This window comes from Salvelinus alpinus, chromosome 13, assembly GCF_045679555.1.
Source record: "Salvelinus alpinus chromosome 13, SLU_Salpinus.1, whole genome shotgun sequence".
Classification (NCBI taxonomy): Eukaryota; Metazoa; Chordata; class Actinopteri; order Salmoniformes; family Salmonidae; genus Salvelinus; species Salvelinus alpinus.
Genome location: NC_092098.1, coordinates 14,918,642 through 14,938,868, shown reverse-complemented (window position 1 = coordinate 14,938,868; position 20,227 = coordinate 14,918,642). Strand labels below are relative to the sequence as shown.

The following is a 20,227-nucleotide window of genomic DNA, read 5'->3' as shown; positions in this document are numbered from 1 at the left end:
TACTGCTGTTCCATAGAGGGTGTTTTCCAACACACATGGTTCCACTATTTACTGCTGTTCCACAGAGGGAGTTTTCCAACACACATGGTTCCACTATTTACTGCTGTTCCACAGAGGGAGTATTCCAACACACATGGTTCCACTATTTACTGCTGTTCCACAGAGGGAGTTTTCCAACACACATGGTTCCACTATTTAATGCTGTTCCATAGAGGGAGTTTTCCAACACACATGGTTCCACTATTTACTGCTGTTCGACAGAGGGAGTTTTCCAACACACATGGTTCCACTATTTACTGCTGTTCCACAGAGGGAGTTTTCCAACACACATGGTTCCACTATTTACTGCTGTTCCACAGAGGGAGTTTTCCAACACACATGGTTCCACTATTTACTGCTGTTCCACAGAGGGAGTTTTCCAACACACATGGTTCCACTATTTACTGCTGTTCCACAGAGAGAGTTTTCCAACACACATGGTTCCACTATTTACTGCTGTTCCACAAAGGGAGTTTTCCAACACACATGGTTCCACTATTTACTGCTGTTCCACAGAGGGAGTTTTCCAACACACATGGTTCCACTATTTACTGCTGTTCCACAGAGGGAGTTTTCCAACACACATGGTTCCACTATTTACTGCTGTTCCACAGAGGGAGTTTTCCAACACACATGGTTCCACTATTTACTGCTGTTCCATAGAGGGAGTTTTCCAACACACATGGTTCCACTATTTACTGCTGTTCCACAGAGGGAGTTTTCCAACACACATGGTTCCACTATTTACTGCTGTTCCACAGAGGGAGTTTTCCAACACACATGGTTCCACTATTTACTGCTGTTCCACAGAGGGAGTTTTCCAACACACATGGTTCCACTATTTACTGCTGTTCCACAGAGGGAGTTTTCCAACACACATGGTTCCACTATTTACTGCTGTTCCATAGAGGGAGTTTTCCAACACACATGGTTCCACTATTTACTGCTGTTCCACAGAGGGAGTTTTCCAACACACATGGTTCCACTATTTACTGCTGTTCCACAGAGGGAGTATTCCAACACACATGGTTCCACTATTTACTGCTGTTCCACAGAGGGAGTTTTCCAACACACATGGTTCCACTATTTAATGCTGTTCCATAGAGGGAGTTTTCCAACACACATGGTTCCACTATTTACTGCTGTTCGACAGAGGGAGTTTTCCAACACACATGGTTCCACTATTTACTGCTGTTCCACAGAGGGAGTTTTCCAACACACATGGTTCCACTATTTACTGCTGTTCCACAGAGGGAGTTTTCCAACACACATGGTTCCACTATTTACTGCTGTTCCACAGAGAGAGTTTTCCAACACACATGGTTCCACTATTTACTGCTGTTCCACAAAGGGAGTTTTCCAACACACATGGTTCCACTATTTACTGCTGTTCCACAGAGGGAGTTTTCCAACACACATGGTTCCACTATTTACTGCTGTTCCACAGAGGGAGTTTTCCAACACACATGGTTCCACTATTTAATGCTGTTCCATAGAGGGAGTTTTCCAACACACATGGTTCCACTATTTACTGCTGTTCCATAGAGGGAGTTTTCCAACACACATGGTTCCACTATATACTGCTGTTTCACAGAGGGAGTTTTCCAACACACATGGTTCCACTATTTACTGCTGTTCCACAGAGGGAGTTTTCCAACACACATGGTTCCACTATTTACTGCTGTTCCACAGAGGGAGTTTTCCAACACACATGGTTCCACTATTTACTGCTGTTCCACAGAGAGAGTTTTCCAACACACATGGTTCCACTATTTACTGCTGTTCCACAAAGGGAGTTTTCCAACACACATGGTTCCACTATTTACTGCTGTTCCACAGAGGGAGTTTTCCAACACACATGGTTCCACTATTTACTGCTGTTCCACAGAGGGAGTTTTCCAACACACATGGTTCCACTATTTACTGCTGTTCCACAGAGGGAGTTTTCCAACACACATGGTTCCACTATTTACTGCTGTTCCATAGAGGGAGTTTTCCAACACACATGGTTCCACTATTTACTGCTGTTCCACAGAGGGAGTTTTCCAACACACATGGTTCCACTATTTACTGCTGTTCCATAGAGGGAGTTTTCCAACACACATGGTTCCACTATTTACTGCTGTTCCATAGAGGGAGTTTTCCAACACACATGGTTCCACTATTTACTGCTGTTCCACAGAGGGAGTTTTCCAACACACATGGTTCCACTATTTACTGCTGTTCCATAGAGGGAGTTTTCCAACACACATGGTTCCACTATTTACTGCTGTTCCACAGAGAGAGTTTTCCAACACACATGGTTCCACTATTTACTGCTGTTCCACAAAGGGAGTTTTCCAACACACATGGTTCCAATATTTACTGCTGTTCCACAGAGGGAGTTTTCCAACACACATGGTTCCACTACTTACTGCTGTTCCACAGAGGGAGTTTTCCAACACACATGGTTCCACTATTTACTGCTGTTCCATAGAGGGAGTTTTCCAACACACATGGTTCCACTATTTACTGCTGTTCCACAGAGGGAGTTTTCCAACACACATGGTTCCACGATTTACTGCTGTTCCATAGAGGGAGTTTTCCAACACACATGGTTCCACTATTTACTGCTGTTCCACAGAGGGAGTTTTCCAACACACATGGTTCCACTATTTACTGCTGTTCCACAGAGGGAGTATTCCAACACACATGGTTCCACTATTTACTGCTGTTCCACAGAGGGAGTTTTCCAACACACATGGTTCCACTATTTAATGCTGTTCCATAGAGGGAGTTTTCCAACACACATGGTTCCACTATTTACTGCTGTTCGACAGAGGGAGTTTTCCAACACACATGGTTCCACTATTTACTGCTGTTCCACAGAGGGAGTTTTCCAACACACATGGTTCCACTATTTACTGCTGTTCCACAGAGGGAGTTTTCCAACACACATGGTTCCACTATTTACTGCTGTTCCACAGAGGGAGTTTTCCAACACACATGGTTCCACTATTTACTGCTGTTCCACAGAGGGAGTTTTCCAACACACATGGTTCCACTATTTACTGCTGTTCCACAGAGGGAGTTTTCCAACACACATGGTTCCACTATTTACTGCTGTTCCACAGAGGGAGTTTTCCAACACACATGGTTCCACTATTTACTGCTGTTCCATAGAGGGAGTTTTCCAACACACATGGTTCCACTATTTACTGCTGTTCCACAGAGGGAGTTTTCCAACACACATGGTTCCACTATTTACTGCTGTTCCATAGAGGGAGTTTTCCAACACACATGGTTCCACTATTTACTGATGTTCCATAGAGGGAGTTTTCCAACACACATGGTTCCACTATTTACTGCTGTTCCACAGAGGGAGTTTTCCAACACACATGGTTCCACTATTTACTGCTGTTCCATAGAGGGGGTTTTCCAACACACATGGTTCCACTATTTACTGCTGTTCCACAGAGGGAGTTTTCCAACACACATGGTTCCACTATTTACTGCTGTTCCACAGAGGGAGTTTTCCAACACACATGGTTCCACTAATTACTGCTGTTCCACAGAGGGAGTATTCCAACACACATGGTTCCACTATTTACTGCTGTTCCATAGAGGGAGTTTTCCAACACACATGGTTCCACTATTTACTGCTGTTCCACAGAGGGAGTTTTCCAACACACATGGTTCCACTATTTACTGCTGTTCCACAGAGGGAGTTTTCCAACACACATGGTTCCACTATTTACTGCTGTTCCACAGAGGGAGTTTTCCAACACACATGGTTCCACTATTTACTGCTGTTCCACAGAGGGAGTTTTCCAACACACATGGTTCCACTATTTACTGCTGTTCCACAGAGGGAGTTTTCCAACACACATGGTTCCACTATTTACTGCTGTTCCACAGAGGGAGTTTTCCAACACACATGGTTCCACTATTTACTGCTGTTCCACAGAGGGAGTTTTCCAACACACATGGTTCCACTATTTACTGCTGTTCCACAGAGGGAGTTTTCCAACACACATGGTTCCACTATTTACTGCTGTTCCATAGAGGGAGTTTTCCAACACACATGGTTCCACTATTTACTGCTGTTCGACAGAGGGAGTTTTCCAACACACATGGTTCCACTATTTACTGCTGTTCCACAGAGGGAGTTTTCCAACACACATGGTTCCACTATTTACTGCTGTTCCATAGAGGGAGTTTTCCAACACACATGGTTCCACTATTTACTGCTGTTCCACAGAGGGAGTTTTCCAACACACATGGTTCCACTATTTACTGCTGTTCCATAGAGGGAGTTTTCCAACACACATGGTTCCACTATTTACTGATGTTCCATAGAGGGAGTTTTCCAACACACATGGTTCCACTATTTACTGCTGTTCCACAGAGGGAGTTTTCCAACACACATGGTTCCACTATTTACTGCTGTTCCATAGAGGGGGTTTTCCAACACACATGGTTCCACTATTTACTGCTGTTCCACAGAGGGAGTTTTCCAACACACATGGTTCCACTATTTACTGCTGTTCCACAGAGGGAGTTTTCCAACACACATGGTTCCACTAATTACTGCTGTTCCACAGAGGGAGTATTCCAACACATATGGTTCGACTATTTACTGCTGTTCCACAGAGGGAGTTTTCCAACACACATGGTTCCACTATTTACTGCTGTTCCACAGAGGGAGTTTTCCAACACACATGGTTCCACTATTTACTGCTGTTCCACAGAGGGAGTTTTCCAACACACATGGTTCCACTATTTACTGCTGTTCCACAGAGGGAGTTTTCCAACACACATGGTTCCACTATTTACTGCTGTTCCACAGAGGGAGTTTTCCAACACACATGGTTCCACTATTTACTGCTGTTCCACAGAGGGAGTTTTCCAACACACATGGTTCCACTATTTACTGCTGTTCCACAGAGGGAGTTTTCCAACACACATGGTTCCACTATTTACTGCTGTTCCACAGAGGGAGTTTTCCAACACACATGGTTCCACTATTTACTGCTGTTCCATAGAGGGAGTTTTCCAACACACATGGTTCCACTATTTACTGCTGTTCGACAGAGGGAGTTTTCCAACACACATGGTTCCACTATTTACTGCTGTTCCACAGAGGGAGTTTTCCAACACACATGGTTCCACTATTTACTGCTGTTCCATAGAGGGAGTTTTCCAACACACATGGTTCCACTATTTACTGCTGTTCCACAGAGGGAGTTTTCCAACACACATGGTTCCACTATTTACTGCTGTTCCATAGAGGGAGTTTTCCAACACACATGGTTCCACTATTTACTGATGTTCCATAGAGGGAGTTTTCCAACACACATGGTTCCACTATTTACTGCTGTTCCACAGAGGGAGTTTTCCAACACACATGGTTCCACTATTTACTGCTGTTCCACAGAGGGAGTTTTCCAACACACATGGTTCCACTATTTACTGCTGTTCCATAGAGGGGGTTTTCCAACACACATGGTTCCACTATTTACTGCTGTTCCACAGAGGGAGTTTTCCAACACACATGGTTCCACTATTTACTGCTGTTCCACAGAGGGAGTTTTCCAACACACATGGTTCCACTAATTACTGCTGTTCCACAGAGGGAGTATTCCAACACACATGGTTCGACTATTTACTGCTGTTCCACAGAGGGAGTTTTCCAACACACATGGTTCCACTATTTACTGCTGTTCCACAGAGGGAGTTTTCCAACACACATGGTTCCACTATTTACTGCTGTTCCACAGAGGGAGTTTTCCAACACACATGGTTCCACTATTTACTGCTGTTCCACAGAGGGAGTTTTCCAACACACATGGTTCCACTATTTACTGCTGTTCCACAGAGGGAGTTTTCCAACACACATGGTTCCACTATTTACTGCTGTTCCACAGAGGGAGTTTTCCAACACACATGGTTCCACTATTTACTGCTGTTCCACAGAGGGAGTTTTCCAACACACATGGTTCCACTATTTACTGCTGTTCCACAGAGGGAGTTTTCCAACACACATGGTTCCACTATTTACTGCTGTTCCACAGAGGGAGTTTTCCAACACACATGGTTCCACTATTTACTGCTGTTCCACAGAGGGAGTTTTCCAACACACATGGTTCCACTATTTACTGCTGTTCCATAGAGGGAGTTTTCCAACACACATGGTTCCACTATTTACTGCTGTTCGACAGAGGGAGTTTTCCAACACACATGGTTCCACTATTTACTGCTGTTCCATAGAGGGAGTTTTCCAACACACATGGTTCCACTATTTACTGATGTTCCAACGACCTGTTATGATCCAGTCCTAATACTGACAAACTCATAAGTCAGCAAACTAGCTCAAACAAACAACATGTTTGTGCCAGAACCAAGTTAAAGAGGATATCTGCAGGTCAAAAAACAACAAAGCAGGCATGCCACCACTTTTTTGATTAACAATAAATCAATGAGTATCTATCATTAATTTAAAAGTCCAAAAAGTTTACATACACTTAGGTTGGAGTCATTAAAAGTCATCATTTTTCAACCACTCCACAAATTTCTACTTTGTGCATGACACAAGTCATTTTTCCAACAATTGTTGACAGACAGATTATTTCGCTTAAAATTCACTGTATCACAATTCCAGCGGGTCAGAAGTTTACATACACTAAGTTGACTGTGCCTTTAAACAGCTTGGAAAATTCCATAAAATGATGTCATGGCTTTAGAAGCTTCTTATAGGCTAATTGACATAATTTGAGTCAATTGGAAATGTACCTGTGGATGTATTTCAAGGCCTACCTTCAAACTCAGTGCCTCTTTGCTTGACATCATGGGAAAATCAAAATAAATCAGCCAAGACCTCAGAAAAAAATTGTAGACCACCACAGGTCTGGTTCTTCCTTGGGAGCATTTTCCAAACACCTGAAGGTACCACGTTCATCTGTACAAACAATAGTACGCAAGTATAAACACCATGGGACCACGCAGCCGTCATACCACTCAGGAAGAAGACGCGTCCAGTCTGCTAGAGATGTGCCAATCAAAAGTGCAAATCAATCCCAGAACAACAGCAAAGGACCCTGTGAAGATGCTGGAGGAAACAGGTACAAAATGATCTATATCCACAGTAAAACAAGTCCTATATCGACATAACCTGAAAGGCTGCTCAGCAAGGAAGAAGTCACTGCTCCAAAACCACCATTAAAAAAAGCCAGACTATGGTTTGCAACTGCACATGGGGACACATATTGTAGTTTTTGGAGAAATGTCCTCTGGTCTGATGAATCAAAAATAGAACTGCTTGGCCTTAATGACCATCGTTATGTTTGGAGGAAAAAGGGGGAGGCTTGCAAGCCGAAAAACACCATCCCAACCGTGAAGCACGGGGGTGGCAGCATCAAGTTGTGGTGGTGCTTAGCTGCAGGAGGTACTGGTGCACTTCACAAAATAGATGGCATCATGAGGAGAGAAAATTATGTGGATATATTGAGGCAACATCTCAAGACATCAGTCAGGAAATTAAAGCTTGGTCACAAATGGGTCTTCCAAATGAACAATGACCCCAAACAAGCATACTTCCAAAGTTGTGGATAAATGGCTTAAGGACAAATAAGTCAAGGTATTGGAGTGGCCATCACAAAGCCCTGACCTCAATCCTAAAGAAGATTTGTGGGCAGAACTGAAAGAGTGTGTGCGAGCAAGGAGGCCTACAAACCTGACTCAGTTACACCAGCTCTGTCAGGAGGAATTGGCCAAAATTCACCCAACTTATTGTGGGAAGCTTGTGGAAGGCTACCCAAAACGTTTGACCCAAGTTAAACAATTTACAGGCAATGCTACCAAATACTAATTGAGTGTATGTAAACTTCTGACCCACTGGGAATGTGATGAAAGAAATAAAAGCTGAAATAAATAATTCTCTCTACTATAATTCTGACATTTCACATTCTTAAAATAAAGTGGGGATTCTAACTGACCTAAGACAGGGAATTTTTACTAGGATTAAATGTCAGTAATTGTGTAAAACTGAGTTTAAATGTATTTGGTTAAGGTGTATGTAAACTTCCGACTTCAACTGTATACAGTTGCCTGATGACTCATCCTGAAATAATTTCCGCTACTCTATTGATTGCTACATACATTCAGTCAATCTGCCATCCTAGAAGTTGTGTGACGTCAAAAAAATTAGGGTAGTTGTACAAAATAAGTTAATCAGCGATTGGATAGTCTCAAACAAATCTAACCAATCAGAGTATCAAAGTTGATAACATCATGTAGGCCGGTGATATTGATGGTTTCTCTTGAATTGATGGCTTCTACCATTGTGGCTAGATGGAGTACAGCTCCATTTAGTTGTAGTGTAGAGGACAACTGTAGCATTTTAGCTAAACCTAACGCTTTCCTAACCTTAACCTAATTGTCCTAATCTGCGATGTTAGTTCTCCTAACCTATGTACAGTCACTTCTGTCCATAGCTGTCCTCTGTCTAGCCACAACTGTAGAAGCCATCAGTTCCAAGAAACTATCGCCACACCGGCTCTGCCCCAACCAATCGGTTTACATGATTTAGCAGACGCTCTTATACAGCGTTAGGGTTCAGCATTTCTGGTTAAGTGCCCTGCTCAAGGGCACAGCGGCAGATTATTTACATAGTCGGCTCGGGGATTCAAACCAGCAACCTTCCGGTTACTGGCCCAACACTCTTAACCGCTAGGCTATCTGCCGTTTCTGGGACCAATCAGAACAGTCAGAATGTGTTCGCATTCCGGAAGTCGTCAGGGAGGGAGGTAAATCCAGACTCATCATGGAGAAGAAACGTTAATGGCCCTGATGTTTGGCCGGAGTGATGTGGATGGGGAGCCAGGCAACATATACAGTGCATAGGTTGGAAAAGTATTTCATACAGATATGCAGTGAGATCTCTGCTTGAGACAGTGTTGTGACTGTGAGCAGGTTGACAGTTGAAGTAAAACAAGGCATCAGTTACAGCAGGGAGGCAGTCAGTGAGACAGTCAGTGAGGGGGAGAGGTTGTCACAGCAGTAGAAGAACATCCACAGGCCTGCTTCTGCACGGTGACAGCAAATTACAGGCAGTCAGGGTTTGGGTACATGTGACAAGAGAGATTCACCCCTCACTGGAAGAGGGGAAGAGGAAAGGGGAAGCTCAGGAACTTGAGGGTAGGTAGCAGGGGTTGGAACCGGTTCAGGGCACATAAATGAAAACCGGAAAAGAATGACATTTTTCGAGGAACATAATCAGAATCTGGAACGAAAGTGATCTGTACTGTTCTGTAACAGAACTGTTATTTTAAAAGCATGGGAATCGGTTAATAATAACGGTTAATAACGTTATGGCCATTCAGTCGCACAAAAAAAACAACAAAGCACTTATGCAAAACCCTCCCTCTGTCACTCAGAAATGTGTTCTTCTGTCTGCCTGCCAGCTGGAAAAACTTTGCCAGTGTGTGAGTGTGTAGGCTACCTATACCCCCAAAATATATGTTACTGTAGCCTACTGACGACATTACAAGCAGGATTCAGAATACTAGTTAAGGATACTATAGTTATCACATTTCACATTGGATTTATTAAATACAAAAGGCAAGACGTGTTTTTAATTCTGGTGCCGCTCTGCATATACAGGCTTGTTAGCAAGCTAGCTAGCGAGCGAAGGTTAGCTCTGCTCCAACGTTAAGCCAACTCTTGGAAGTTCGAAGACATTCCTTCAAGTTCGGCTTCTATCAAGTTCCTTCACAGAAGTCACTCCTCTGTAGGTATAATTCTGTGAGCATAATTCAGAGAATGCATGTCATAACAAGATGCCGGGTGCTTCAAGCCTCCTCCACAACCCTCTCTCTCTCTCTCCTTCCACCCACAAAATTTGAGTCGCATCTCACACGCTACACTTGTCTGTACATCACACATGTAGACGACTATAGATTGTCCATAATATCCTTTTATTAAATGTCACTCTGCAAATGTTTCAACAATAATTGAGCAGAACGTGTGCCATTACAACTGTACCGGTCACAGGGCTGACCAGTGCATATGCAGCAAAATGAGATCCAGGCAGGTTCAGCTTTTCAATCTGGGCTCCAGTCCTCAGGGACACAGTGACATTTCACCTCTAACATGGGACTGACTGCCCTTCATACGGAGTCTATTGAAGCCAAGCGGGGAGGGAAATGTAATATCTGATGATTCCCTTTTCCACTGAACAATGAAAAATTCAAGAGGTACTCATAAAACACCAAGGGGTATCATAGTTTAATCAAGTATTGTTTATTATTGTGGATCTTGGTAAGCGATATATAGCCTATTTTCGTATTAGAACTAGATCATAGCATAATAACCAAACACATTTACCCTGTTTTTTCTCAGTGAGACACACATACTGTATTCTTCAAAATCTCTCATCGTCATTGATTATTCATGAACATAATTACATCTTCTCCTCCCCAGAAATACATATATAACATTTATACAATGGGTGGCAAGGAGTGTGACATACAGTGCCTTCAGAAAGTATTCACACCCCTTTACTTTTCCCACATTGATTACATTTAGATTTTGTGTCACTGATCTATACACAAAGCGGAATTATGTTTGTAGAGTCAATAAGTGTTCAACCCTTTGTTATGGCAAGCCTAAAGTTCAGGAGTTAAAATGTGCTTAACAAATCGCACAATAAGTTGCATGGACTCATTCCGTGTTCAATAAAAGTGTTTTTGAATGCCTACCCCATCTCTGTAGCCCACACATACCCATTAACCTAACGGTCAAACACGGAAATGTTTCCAATTGTTTTTCCACCATTCATTTTATTCATTGTGGATTCTAGAAACACGTTTTTTGTAGGCTTACCCTGGTGTGACGTTTTTGACAACCATGTAAATCTCTCTCGGACAAGGTGACTTCCATCAATACATTAGGCTTGATTTACTCTCAGATTCTAAAAACCTAATTAGTGGGAATATCATTTGTTTTTCAACAGGACATTGACCCAACACAAAACAGACATCATGCAAGACTACAAATCCCTGCAAACCATCTCTAGCTGACACATTTGCTTTGACACCTAGCTACCTGGATCCAAAACAAAATATATATTGAACATTTACATTTAGTTACATATTTTATTTAACTAATACTTGTCTTATTTATACATTTGGTCTTGTGTCTTGTACAGAATACTATCCTAGTAGCAGTTCGATATTTAAAATGTGCCACGAATACTATCCGCTTTTGTTTGCAAATAAGCTACAGTATATACGTATCTAGCTACAGTATCTAACTAGGTGATATTAGCAACATACCCTTATTTTACCAGATCCTCTTCTCATTCAACTGGTGGAGGTCTTTTTTAAATCCCTTATAATTTCTGCCAACTTTATGAACAAGGTGACATCTATTTAAATGAATGGGTATTAGAGCAATACAGATCTACTTGTTAACATGTTCTGTTGCAGATTCAAAGCCAGATTAACTCATTGCAGAATGTATACAAAATAATGAATAAATAAGCATATTTATTTGACAAAAATGCACCTAGTCAACTGCAACAATTACATTGTTTTAAAGAAATCAAAATAGTAAACAATGCATACATATGCTTTTTATAAATAACATACACTACCGATCAAAAGTTTTAGAACACCTACTCATTCAAAGGTTTTTCTTTATTTTTACTGTTTTCTACATTGTAGAATAATACTGAAGGCATCAAAACTAGGAAATAACACATTTGGAATCATTTAATCAAAAGTGTTAAACAAATCTAAATATATTTTATATTTGAGATTCTTCAAATATCCACCCTTTGCCTTGATGACAGCTTTGCACACTCTTGGCATTCTCTCAACCAGCTTCATGAGGTAGTCACTTGGAATGCATTTAAATTAACAGGTGTTAATTTGTGGAATTTCTTTCCTTCTTAAGGCGTTTGAGCCAATCAGTTGTGTTGTGACAAGGTAGGGGTGGTATCCAGAAGATAGCCCTATTTGGTAAAAGACCAAGTCCATATTATGGCAAGAACAGCTCAAATAAGCAAAGAGAAACGACAGTCCATCATTACTTTAAGACATAAAGGTCAGTCAATTCGGAAAATGTCTATAATTTTCAAAGTTTCTTTAAGTGCAGTCGCAAAAACCATCATGTGCTATGATGAAACTGGCTCTCATGAGGACCGCCACAGGAATGGAAGACCCAGAGTTACCTCTGCTGCAGATGATAAGTTCATTAGAGTTACCAGCCTCAGAAATTACAGCCCAAATAAATGCTTCACAGAGTTCAAGTAACAGACACATCTCAACATCAACTGTTCAGAGGAGACTGTGAGAATCAGGCCTTCATGGTTGAATTGCTGCAAAGAAACCACTACTTGGACACAAATAATAATAAGAGACTTGCTAGGGCCAGGAAACAATGCAATGGACATTAGACCAAATTTGTCCAAACTGGAGATTTTTGGTTCCAACTGGCATGTCTTTGTGAGATGCGGTGTGGGTGAACGCATGTGTATTTCCCACCGTAAAGCAAGGAGGAGGTGTTATGGTGTGGGATGCTTTGCTGGTGACACTGTCTGTGATTTATTTAGAATTCAAGGCACACTTAACCAGCATGGTTGGTTTGGGCTTAGTGGGAAAATCATTTGTTTTTCAACAGGACATTGACCCAACACACCTCCAGGCTGTGCAAGGGCTATTTTACCAAGAAGGAGAGTGATGGAGTGCTGCATCAGATACAGCTGGCCTCCACAATCCCCCGACCTCAACCAAATTGAGATGGTTTGGGATGAGTCAGACTGCAGAGTGGAGGAAAAGCAGCCAACAAGTGCTCAGCATATGTGGGAACTCCTTCAAGACTGTTGGAAAAGCATTCCAGGTGAAGCTGGTTGAGAGAATGCCGAGAGTGTGCAAAGATGTCATCAAGGCAAAGGGTGGCTATTTGAAGAATCTCAAATATAATTTATATATTTAGATTTGTTTAACTCTTTTTTTGGTTACTACATGATTCCATAGGTGTTATTTCATAGTTTTGTTGTCTTCACAATGTAGAAAATAGTAAAAATAAAGAAAAACCCTTGAATGAGTAGGTGTTCTAAAACCTTTGACCTGTAGTGTATAAGCATTTACATTTAAGTAAACATTAAATTATTTATGAATTAATGACACAAATGTGGTACGTCAAAAGAGCACCAAATGAATTATTTTTACTATCTTAGCGCACACATTATTCTGCTTTTCCATTTGAGGTATTAGACCAACACAAATAACACAAAATGTAAAACAGATTTTGTGATTTTGGTGGGTGAGTTAGAATTTGAAAAACTGAATGTTTAAGGTAGGTTTTATGTAAAATACTAGGTCAAAGAATGAGAAACACACTTAACAGACCCAAAACAAGGAAGGCATGCCTAAGCTATAGCAACACCCTTCTGGTCAATTTAAGGTCCATGTTGCTGCTGTCAATTGTGAGCAGCACATTTACCACTGCATTCAGTCTGAACCCCAGAATAAGCAGGAGGAGGACAGCATTACACAGGTGAAAAGAAGTAGCAAAAACAGTACACCACAACCCCTTTAAACGTGTTACTGAGTCTAGATGTTATACAAGTGAAGGAAGCAGCATAGGGAAAATGGGTGAAGGTAGGGTGGGTTTATAGAGATAAGATGGAGAGTTTCAATGTGTCTGAAGTTGAGGGACCATGGGGAATAAAATGCATAGTGTGGAATGAGGCATAGCTAGAGAGATGGTTGGTCATGGAATAATCAGAAAATGGTGTGCTTCTGCACCCCTTTTAGGTCGTTGTCACTAATATCCGGCCAACGTCCAGTCATACTCAGAATCTCAGCTTGTGTCCCGATGACATCATTCCGTCTCAGTTGCAGCATTCAAATCATGGTCATCGTGTGTCTGGGAATCACAACATTAAAGAAGATAAGTGATCACAGCCTTTCCACAAATTGAGCTATAGACAATACAACTTAAGCATTGAGCACAGCATTTTGTTGACAACATGGGAGTTTACAGGATAATAGCAGACAATTTTGCCACTCCTATTTTCACATCTTCAATTTAAGCCTACTAGAGAGCGTGTGCCCTCAGGCCTGGAGGGAAGCTAAAGTCATTCCGCTACCCAAGAATAGTAACGCCTTCTTTACTGGCTCAAATAGCCGACCAATCAGCCTGTTACCAACCCTTAGTTAACTTCTGGAAAAAATAGTGTTTGACCAGATACAATGCTATTTCTCAGTAAACAAACTGACAACAGAATTTCAGCATGCTTATAGGGAAGGACACTCAACAAGCACAGCACTTACACAAATGACTGATGATCGGCTGAGAGAAATTTATGATACAATTATTGTGGGGGCTGTTTTGTTAGACTTCAGTGTAGCTTTTGACATTATCGATCATAGTCTGCTGCTGGAAAAACGTATGTGTTATGGCTTTACACCCCCTGCTATAATGTGGATAAATAGTTACTTGTCTAACAGAACACAGAGGGTGTTCTTTAATGGAAGCCTCTCAAAGATAATATGTTTAGGCCCCTTGCTTTTTTCCATTTTTACTAACGACATGCCACTAACTTTGAGTTAAGCCAGCGTGTCTATGCATGCAGATGACTCAACAATATACACGTCAGCTACTACAGCGACTGAAATGACTGCAACACTCAACAAAGAGCTGTAGTTAGTTTCAGAGTGGGTGGCAAGGAAAAAGTTACGCTTAAATATTTCTAAAACTTAAAGCATTGAATTTGGAACAAAACACTCACTAAACCCTAAACCTCAACTAAATCTTGTAATAAACCATGTGGAAAATGAGCAAGTTGAGATGACTAAACTGCTTGGAGTAACCCTAGATTGTAAACTGTCAAGGTCAAAACATATTGATGCAGTAGTAGCTAAGATTGGGAGAAGTCTGTCTATTTCAAAGCGATGCTCTGCCTTCTTAACAATACTATCAACAAGGCAGGTCCTACAGGCCCTAGTTTTGTCACACCTTGACTACTGTTCAGTCATGTGGTCAGGTGCCACACAAAAGGACTAAGGAAAATTGCAATTGGCTCAGAACAGGGCAGCACGGCTGGCCCTTGGATATACACAGAGAGCTAATATGAATAAATATGCATGACAATCTCTCTTGGCTGAAAGTGGAAGAGAGATTGACTTCATCGCTACTTTTATTTATGAGAGGTATTGACATGTTGAATTCACCGAGCTGTCTGTCTAACTACTGGCACACAGCTCAGACACCCATGCATACCCCACAAGACATGCCACCAGAGGTCTCTTCACAGTCCCCAAGTCCAGCACAGACTATGGGAGGCACACAGTACAACATAGAGCCATGACTACATGGAACTCTATTCCACATCAAGTAACTCATGACAGCAGTAAAATTAGATTTAAAAAACAGATTAAAAAAACAGTATATGGAGCAACACAAACATTGGCACAGACACATGCAAACACACACACACACACACACACACACACACACACACACACACACACACACACACACACACACACACACACACACACACACACACACACACACACACACACACACACACACACACACACACACACACACACACACACACACACACACACACACATGGATTTAGTACTGTAGATTGGTGGTAGTGGTGGAGTAGGGGCCTGAGGGCACACAGTGTGTTGTGAATCTATTGTAATGTTTTTAAAATTGTACAAACTGCCTTAATTTTCCATAATAATTACAAATACAACATACAAATGTCTACTGTGTGTGAATTATGGAAGAATCTTACCCCAGCTGATAGGTCCATTTCAGTGTGTGTGGACGCTTAGACCTGCACATCAACCAGTACTGGGACCGCTGGAGACTTGTGATGCTTGCTCTCAAAGTGTTGCTTGAATGTCTTCGGGTTCTGCATCAGTAAAGGTCAAGTACAAAATGGATGAAGTTAACAATCTGTGGCTTAGATTGAATTCAAAGTTGACACAAATGATAAACTAAGCAAAACGATGCAACAAACTACTGCACATATGAATGGCAGTAATACACAGGCCAGTACAATAGCCTACACATGGAGAGGAACCTAAAGGCACATACTGTACCAACCAATACTACTCACCTGACTTCTTAGCAGCCCCCGCCATGGTATCAGTCAACAACTTCAATTTCAACTTGAGAGTTGTACATGCGTTATATATCAATACCACCTCCCACATCTGAATGGCAGGAGTGTGTATAAGCTTTTGTTCCTGCCCAGCCCATACCTGATTACTAATCATAGTCTATCATGTGATTCAGTGAGTTGGTTATTTAAGTCAGGTGTTAGAGCTGGGCTGGGACAAAACCCTTCACACAGTACAGTGTTCCAGGTTGAAACCACTTACGTAGTTGAGAGAGGATAAGACTCAGGCACACTCATTGGTTCGGGAATAGAGAAGGTGCAAATAAGGTTTGCAATTTTCATCAAGAATGCCTAGACCTAGCTTCACCATCTAAGTTAGCTAGCTAGTTAACTAGCAAGCTAGATTGTTGGTTTATAAATGCAAAGAAAGCTAAACTTGCTTTTATGAATTTCTAATGAATTTAAATGGCTAGACAAATACAGTAGATGGATAATGTAGCCATCTAGCCAGGCTAATCAAATCAAATCAAGCTTTATTTAAACGGCACATTTCAGACATGGAATGCAACGCAATGTGCTTCACAGGAAAAAAAAAAGATAAAAAACAATGAAAATAAAAGCTTAAATATTTACTATACACAACAAAGATAAAATAAAAAACTAAATAATGACAAAAACTGAACAACTAAAAAGCATCCTAAGGAAAAGCAAAGCTAAAAACACGTGTTTTAAGGTCCCCTCAGGTTCTCTGGCAGGCTATTCCAGAGGCTGGGGGCATAATCAAATCAGGTCCCCCGAGAGAGAGAAAGAAAGAGAGAGAGAAAAAGAGAATTAGAGAGAGCATACTTAAATTCACACAGGACACCGGACAAGACAGGAGAAGTACTCCAGATAACAGACTGACCCTAGCCCCCCGACACATAAACTACTGCAGCATAAATACTGGAGGCTGAGACAGGACGGGTCAGGAGACACTGTGGCCCCATCCGATGATACCCCGGACAGGGCCAAACAGGCAGGATATAACCACACCCACTTTGCCAAAGCACAGCCCCCACACCACTAGCACAGCCCCCACACCATAATAACTAAAGGCTGCCTCTCAATGCCTGTTGGTTCTACGCTTTGGGATTGTTAAAATACCACTGCCAGAGGACCTGAGGGACCTACTGGGTACATAACTTCAAAGCATGTCTGACATGTATTGGGGTGCACAATCTTTTAAAAACCAATAGAAGAATATTAAAATGAATACTAAAACTCACAGGCAGCCAGTGCAGAGACCTTAAACCTGGTGTAATGTGTGCTCTCTGTCTGGTCTTGGTCAGTACCCGTGCTGCAGCATTCTGTATGTTCTGCAGTTGACCAATGGCTTTCTTGGGTAGACCAGACAGGAGAGCATTACAGGAGTCAAGCCTGCTGTAATAAAAGCGTGGATGAATCTCTCTGTATCAGCCTGAGAGAGAAACAGCCGCACCTTGGTAATGTTCCCCAGGTGGTAAACAGCTATTTTGGTCACATTCCTAATGTGTGATTCAAAATTCAGTTCAGAATCTAAAATAACACCTAGGGTTTTACCTGGTGTTTTATCTTTATTGCCTGTGAATTCAAATGTGCAACCTGATTCTCTCTCTGTGCTTTGACTCCAACAATAAATACCTCGGTCTTGTCTTGATTTAGCTGGAGGAAGTTGTGAGCCATCCAAGTACTTAAATTATTAGTACAGTCTGATCATTTATCAGTGGAGCTAAACTCCTCTGGTGACACAGACATGTAAAGGCTTGTATCATCTGTGTCACAGTGAAAATCATTGCTGTGCTTTCTGATAACGCTGCAAATGGATAACATATATAAACCGGACCCAAAATCGAACCTTGTGGAATGCACATGTGATATGTATTTTCTCTGAGTTATGTTTACCATGGTTGCTAGCTAGATAACAGGCGTTGCCCAAGACAGTTCACAGAATTGTCAATTTCAACAACCTTAGCCAATTTATAATGACTACATTTAGCTAACATTAGATAGTTAATTCAGAGATTCTTACCTTTGCCTCGATTCGGCAGTCTCGTCCAGATCATCATGGCCCTGGTGAGTGACGTGAAGCTTGAGACAGGCATTTGTAGTTCTGTATGATAGCCACATTAGCAGCTAATTAGCATTCAATTTTGGAGGGTAAATACTGGTGAATATATTGATAAAAGTCACCTTGTCCGAGAGAGATTTACATGGTTATCAAAACCTCCACAAAACACAGCCCTTGTTTGAAGTGTTTCTAAAATCCATAATTAATCAAATGAATGGTGGAAAAATGATTGGAACCATTTCCGTGTTTGACTGCTAGGTTTTCTGGGTATTATGACTCATAATGTGGTAGAGGTAGACTATTATCTGTAAGGACCCTCAATCGAGTAATGAATTTCAAGCACAGATTCAACCACAAAGACCAGGGAGGTTTTTCAATGCCTCACAAAGAAGGGCACCGATTGGTAGATTTGTGAAAATGAAAACAGCAGACACTGAATATCCCTTCGAGCATTGTGAAGTTATTAACTAGGCTTTGGATGGTGTATCAGTACACCCAATCACTACAAAGATACAGGCGTACTTCCTAACTCAATTGCCCGAGAGGAAGGAAACTGCTCAGGGATTTCACCATGAGGCTAATTGTGACTTTAAAACTGTTGTGATATGAGAAGATAGATAGATCAATAACATTATACATTATATTTACTCCACAATACTAACCTAAAGGACAGTGAATAGAAGGTACCCTGTGCAGATTTTTTTTTATTCCAAAACATGCATCCTGTTTGCAACATTGCACTTAAGTAATACTGCAAAAAATGTGGCAAAGAAATTCTATTTTTGTCCTGAATACAAAGCATTATGCTTGGGGCAAATCTAACACAACACATCACTGAGTATCAATCTTCATATTTTCATGCATGGTGGTGGCTACATCATGTTATGGGTATGCTTGTCATTGGAAAGGACTAGGGTGTTTATTTTTTACAAAAAGAAAGGGAATACAGCTATAAGCACAGGCAATCTCCTAGAGGTTAACCTAGTTCAGTCTGCTTTCCAACAGACACTGGGAGACAAATTCACCTTCAGCAGGACAATAACCTTAAACACAAGGCCAAATCTACACTGGAGTTGCTTACCAAGACGACATTGAATGTTCCTGAGTAGCCTAGTTACAGTTTTGACTTAAATCTGCTTGAAAATCTATGGCAAGACTTGAAAATGGCTGTCTTGCAATGATCAACAATTAACTTGACAGAGCTTGAAGAATTTTCAAAAGAATAATGAGCAAATATTGTACAATCCAGGTGTGCAAAGCTCTTAGGGACAGATCGTAAAATTAATTGCACACCCTGCCCCCTAATAGAGTTAAATCCAAATAATGTTATCGACCACAAATCAAAATAATTGTAGCGACCCTGTGTTTATAAACGTGGATATCGACTTTGCCACTTGAGCATGCTTTTGTGGCACAGTCGATGACACGCAGGGCTATGGGCCAGAAGGTCCCAGCCTGTTTTCATTTAATTTTCATTACTATACGATCAGAGCCGGCTGCAGACAATGATCCGCTTGAAGAAAATCTGATTTTCAACATTTCAACATTGATGATGCCCTATTTATAATTATATAAAAAATATTAACTGAATTTTCCACCAACTGGTTTCTGTGCTAATGCACCACACAACCAATAAACAAAGCATACTGACTTTAGGCACTTCAACATCATGTTTTGCGTTTTCAACATCACAAGAAATAGACAATCTAGGCAAACAGAAAATACATCCCATGTACCGAAGACTTGGCTTGACAATCTCCCGAAAGTCATTACAATTTTTGGTGTTTTGTAACAGATGTCTCTTTCCATTCATCAATTGCACATTTTGGATCAATTGATTGATTTTATTTGTCAGTTAAAAAAAAAAGATATATACTGAACACAAAGATTTTTTAAAGTGACCGAGATCGCACAATAAAGTCAGGGACTTATTTCTATTGTGGTCTCTATTTTTTTACATAAATACATATGCA

The 20,227-nt window shown here is 41.2% G+C and overlaps 1 long non-coding RNA gene across 1 annotated transcript; it reads right to left on the bottom strand.

Annotated features, from left to right (window-relative positions):
- Positions 1-11,770: 11,770 nt before the first annotated feature.
- On the bottom strand, positions 11,771-17,121 carry LOC139536665 (uncharacterized). Its single transcript, XR_011667374.1, has 3 exons — positions 17,015-17,121; positions 15,839-15,958; positions 11,771-13,950 (listed from the first exon to the last, which is right to left on the bottom strand). It is a non-coding gene; the product is annotated as an uncharacterized lncRNA (long non-coding RNA).
- Between the last annotated feature and the right edge of the window lie 3,106 nt (positions 17,122-20,227).